Source organism: Oncorhynchus keta, chromosome 27 (assembly GCF_023373465.1).
Source record: "Oncorhynchus keta strain PuntledgeMale-10-30-2019 chromosome 27, Oket_V2, whole genome shotgun sequence".
In the NCBI taxonomy this organism is placed as follows: domain Eukaryota; kingdom Metazoa; phylum Chordata; class Actinopteri; order Salmoniformes; family Salmonidae; genus Oncorhynchus; species Oncorhynchus keta.
In genome coordinates, this window is record NC_068447.1 from 1,026,440 (window position 1) to 1,031,967 (window position 5,528).

A 5,528-nucleotide genomic window follows, 5' to 3' on the forward strand; every position below is an offset into this window, starting at 1 on the left:
CTACTGACTGTTGTGGCTGCTTTGTGTGATGTATTGTTGTCTCTACCTTACTGACTGTTGTGGCTGCTTTGTGTGATGTATTGTTGTCTCTACCTTACTGACTGTTGTGGCTGCTTTGTGTGATGTATTGTTGTCTCTACCTTACTGATCGTTGTGGCTGCTTTGTGTGATGTATTGTTGTCTCTACCTTACTGACTGTTGTGGCTGCTTTGTTTGATGTATTGTTGTCTCTACCTTACTGACTGTTGTGGCTGCTTTGTGTGATGCATTGTTGTCTCTACCTTACTGACTGTTGTGGCTGCTTTGTGTGATGTATTGTTGTCTCTACTGACTGTTGTGGCTGCTTTGTGTGATGTATTGTTGTCTCTACCTTACTGACTGTTGTGGCTGCTTTGTGTGATGTATTGTCTCTACTGACTGTTGTGGCTGCTTTGTGTGATGTATTGTTGTCTCTACCTTACTGACTGTTGTGGCTGCTTTGTGTGATGTATTGTTGTCTCTACTGACTGTTGTGGCTGCTTTGTGTGATGTATTGTTCTCTACCTTACTGACTGTTGTGCCTGCTTTGTGTGATGTATTGTTGTCTCTACCTTACTGACTGTTGTGGCTGCTTTGTGTGATGTATTGTTGTCTCTACTGACTGTTGTGGCTGCTTTGTGTGATGTATTGTTGTCTCTACTGACTGTTGTGGCTGCTTTGTGTGATGTATTGTTGTCTCTACCTTACTGACTGTTGTGGCTGCTTTGTGTGATGTATTGTTGTCTCTACTGACCGTTGTGGCTGCTTTGTGTGATGTATTGTTGTCTCTACCTTACTGACTGTTGTGGCTGCTTTGTGTGATGTATTGTTGTCTCTACCTTACTGACTGTTGTGGCTGCTTTGTGTGATGTATTGTTGTCTCTACCTTACTGACTGTTGTGGCTGCTTTGTGTGATGTATTGTTGTCTCTACCTTACTGACTGTTGTGGCTGCTTTGTGTAATGTATTGTTGTCTCTACCTTACTGACTGTTGTGGCTGCTTTGTGTGATGTATTGTTGTCTCTACCTTACTGACTGTTGTGGCTGCTTTGTGTGATGTATTGTTGTCTCTACTGACTGTTGTGGCTGCTTTGTGTGATGTATTGTTGTCTCTACCTTACTGACTGTTGTGGCTGCTTTGTGTGATGTATTGTTGTCTCTACCTTACTGACTGTTGTGGCTGCTTTGTGTGATGTATTGTTGTCTCTACTGACTGTTGTGGCTGCTTTGTGTGATGTATTGTTGTCTCTACTGACTGTTGTGGCTGCTTTGTGTGATGTATTGTTGTCTCTACCTTACTGACTGTTGTGGCTGCTTTGTGTGATGTATTGTTGTCTCTACCTTACTGACTGTTGTGGCTGCTTTGTGTGATGTATTGTTGTCTCTACCTTACTGACTGTTGTGGCTGCTTTGTGTGATGTATTGTTGTCTCTACCTTACTGACTGTTGTGGCTGCTTTGTGTAATGTATTGTTGTCTCTACCTTACTGACTGTTGTGGCTGCTTTGTGTGATGTATTGTTGTCTCTACCTTACTGACTGTTGTGGCTGCTTTGTGTGATGTATTGTTGTCTCTACCTTACTGACTGTTGTGGCTGCTTTGTGTGATGTATTGTTGTCTCTACCTTACTGACTGTTGTGGCTGCTTTGTGTGATGTATTGTTGTCTCTACCTTACTGACTGTTGTGGCTGCTTTGTGTGATGTATTGTTGTCTCTACCTTACTGACTGTTGTGGCTGCTTTGTGTGATGTATTGTTGTCTCTACTGACTGTTGTGGCTGCTTTGTGTGATGTATTGTTGTCTCTACTGACTGTTGTGGCTGCTTTGTGTGATGTATTGTTGTCTCTACCTTACTGACTGTTGTGGCTGCTTTGTGTGATGTATTGTTGTCTCTACCTTACTGACTGTTGTGGCTGCTTTGTGTGATGTATTGTTGTCTCTACCTTACTGACTGTTGTGGCTGCTTTGTGTGATGTATTGTTGTCTCTACTGACTGTTGTGGCTGCTTTGTGTGATGTATTGTTGTCTCTACCTTACTGACTGTTGTGGCTGCTTTGTGTGATGTATTGTTGTCTCTACCTTACTGACTGTTGTGGCTGCTTTGTGTGATGTATTGTTGTCTCTACTGACTGTTGTGGCTGCTTTGTGTGATGTATTGTTGTCTCTACCTTACTGACTGTTGTGGCTGCTTTGTGTGATGTATTGTTGTCTCTACCTTACTGACTGTTGTGGCTGCTTTGTGTGATGTATTGTTGTCTCTACCTTACTGACCGTTGTGGCTGTTTTGTGTGATGTATTGTTGTCTCTACCTTACTGACTGTTGTGGCTGCTTTGTGTGATGTATTGCTGTCTCTACTGACTGTTGTGGCTGCTTTGTGTGATGTATTGTTGTCTCTACCTTACTGACTGTTGTGGCTGCTTTGTGTGATGTATTGTTGTCTCTACCTTACTGACTGTTGTGGCTGCTTTGTGTGATGTATTGTTGTCTCTACTGATCGTTGTGGCTGCTTTGTGTGATGTATTGCTGTCTCTACCTTACTGACTGTTGTGGCTGCTTTGTGTGATGTATTGTTGTCTCTACCTTACTGACTGTTGTGGCTGCTTTGTGTGATGTATTGTTGTCTCTACCTTACTGACTGTTGTGGCTGCTTTGTGTAATGTATTGTTGTCTCTACCTTACTGATCGTTGTGGCTGCTTTGTGTGATGTATTGTTGTCTCTACTGACTGTTGTGGCTGCTTTGTGTGATGTATTGTTGTCTACCTTACTGACTGTTGTGGCTGCTTTGTGTAATGTATTGTTGTCTCTACCTTACTGACTGTTGTGGCTGCTTTGTGTGATGTATTGTTGTCTCTACCTTACTGACTGTTGTGGCTGCTTTGTGTGATGTATTGTTGTCTCTACCTTACTGACTGTTGTGGCTGCTTTGTGTGATGTATTGTTGTCTCTACCTTACTGACTGTTGTGGCTGCTTTGTGTGATGTATTGTTGTCTCTACCTTACTGACTGTTGTGGCTGCTTTGTGTGATGTATTGTTGTCTCTACTGACTGTTGTGGCTGCTTTGTGTGATGTATTGTTGTCTCTACTGATCGTTGTGGCTGCTTTGTGTGATGTGTTGTTGTCTCTACCTTACTGACTGTTGTGGCTGCTTTGTGTGATGTATTGTTGTCTCTACTGACTGTTGTGGCTGCTTTGTGTGATGTATTGTTGTCTCTACCTTACTGACTGTTGTGGCTGCTTTGTGTGATGTATTGTTGTCTCTACCTTACTGACTGTTGTGGCTGCTTTGTGTGATGTATTGTTGTCTCTACCTTACTGACTGTTGTGGCTGCTTTGTGTGATGTATTGTTGTCTCTACCTTACTGACTGTTGTGGCTGCTTTGTGTGATGTATTGTTGTCTCTACCTTACTGACTGTTGTGGCTGCTTTGTGTGATGTATTGTTGTCTCTACCTTACTGACTGTTGTGGCTGCTTTGTGTGATGTATTGTTGTCTCTACCTTACTGACTGTTGTGGCTGCTTTGTGTGATGTATTGTTGTCTCTACCTTACTGACTGTTGTGGCTGCTTTGTGTGATGTATTGTTGTCTCTACCTTACTGACTGTTGTGGCTGCTTTGTGTGATGTATTGTTGTCTCTACCTTACTGACTGTTGTGGCTGCTTTGTGTGATGTATTGTTGTCTCTACCTTACTGACTGTTGTGGCTGCTTTGTGTGATGTATTGTTGTCTCTACCTTACTGACTGTTGTGGCTGCTTTGTGTGATGTATTGTTGTCTCTACTGATCGTTGTGGCTGCTTTGTGTAATGTATTGTTGTCTCTACCTTACTGATCGTTGTGGCTGCTTTGTGTGATGTATTGTTGTCTCTACTGACTCTTGTGGCTGCTTTGTGTGATGTATTGTTGTCTACCTTACTGACTGTTGTGGCTGCTTTGTGTAATGTATTGTTGTCTCTACCTTACTGACTGTTGTGGCTGCTTTGTGTGATGTATTGTTGTCTCTACCTTACTGACTGTTGTGGCTGCTTTGTGTGATGTATTGTTGTCTCTACCTTACTGATTGTTGTGGCTGCTTTGTGTGATGTATTGTTGTCTCTACCTTACTGACTGTTGTGCCTGCTTTGTGTGATGTATTGTTGTCTCTACCTTACTGACTGTTGTGGCTGCTTTGTGTAATGTATTGTTGTCTCTACTGACTGTTGTGGCTGCTTTGTGTGATGTATTGTTGTCTCTACTGATCGTTGTGGCTGCTTTGTGTGATGTATTGTTGTCTCTACCTTACTGACTGTTGTGGCTGCTTTGTGTGATGTATTGTTGTCTCTACTGACTGTTGTGGCTGCTTTGTGTGATGTATTGTTGTCTCTACCTTACTGACTGTTGTGGCTGCTTTGTGTGATGTATTGTTGTCTCTACTGACTGTTGTGGCTGCTTTGTGTGATGTATTGTTGTCTCTACTGACTGTTGTGGCTGCTTTGTGTGATGTATTGTTGTCTCTACCTTACTGACTGTTGTGGCTGCTTTGTGTGATGTATTGTTGTCTCTACCTTACTGACTGTTGTGGCTGCTTTGTGTGATGTATTGTTGTCTCTACCTTACTGACTGTTGTGGCTGCTTTGTGTGATGTATTGTTGTCTCTACCTTACTGACTGTTGTGGCTGCTTTGTGTGATGTATTGTTGTCTCTACCTTACTGACTGTTGTGGCTGCTTTGTGTGATGTATTGTTGTCTCTACCTTACTGACTGTTGTGGCTGCTTTGTGTGATGTATTGTTGTCTCTACTGACTGTTGTGGCTGCTTTGTGTGATGTATTGTTGTCTCTACCTTACTGACTGTTGTGGCTGCTTTGTGTGATGTATTGTTGTCTCTACCTTACTGACTGTTGTGGCTGCTTTGTGTGATGTATTGTTGTCTCTACTGACTGTTGTGGCTGCTTTGTGTGATGTATTGTTGTCTCTACCTTACTGACTGTTGTGGCTGCTTTGTGTGATGTATTGTTGTCTCTACCTTACTGACTGTTGTGGCTGCTTTGTGTGATGTATTGTTGTCTCTACCTTACTGACTGTTGTGGCTGCTTTGTGTGATGTATTGTTGTCTCTACCTTACTGACTGTTGTGCCTGCTTTGTGTGATGTATTGTTGTCTCTACCTTACTGACTGTTGTGGCTGCTTTGTGTGATGTATTGTTGTCTCTACTGACTGTTGTGGCTGCTTTGTGTGATGTATTGTTGTCTCTACCTTACTGACTGTTGTGGCTGCTTTGTGTGATGTATTGTTGTCTCTACCTTACTGACTGTTGTGGCTGCTTTGTGTGATGTGTTGTTGTCTCTACCTTACTGACTGTTGTGCTGTTGTCTGTGACCCATAATGTTTGTACCATGTTGAGTTGCTACCATGTTGTTGTCATGTGTTGCTGCCTTGCTATGTTGTTGTCTCTCTTGTAATGATGTGTTTTGTCCTATATTTATATTGTATTTATTTTTTAAATCCCAGGACTCCGTCCCCACAGGAGGCCT

The 5,528-nt window shown here is 42.5% G+C and overlaps 1 long non-coding RNA gene across 4 annotated transcripts; it reads right to left on the reverse strand.

Annotated features, from left to right (window-relative positions):
• Positions 1-965: 965 nt before the first annotated feature.
• On the reverse strand, positions 966-5,305 carry LOC127912325 (uncharacterized). 4 transcript variants are annotated; one of them, XR_008081849.1, is made up of 7 exons: positions 5,026-5,305; positions 4,514-4,837; positions 4,116-4,382; positions 3,146-3,704; positions 2,827-3,014; positions 1,501-2,049; positions 966-1,134 (listed from the first exon to the last, which is right to left on the reverse strand). It is a non-coding gene; the product is annotated as an uncharacterized LOC127912325 (long non-coding RNA). The 4 variants fall into 4 exon arrangements; XR_008081851.1 differs by lacking the exon at positions 4,514-4,837 and having other exon boundaries at positions 3,146-3,751; positions 4,116-4,293; positions 5,021-5,305; XR_008081850.1 differs by lacking the exon at positions 4,514-4,837 and having other exon boundaries at positions 3,146-3,751; positions 4,116-4,293; positions 4,974-5,305.
• Between the last annotated feature and the right edge of the window lie 223 nt (positions 5,306-5,528).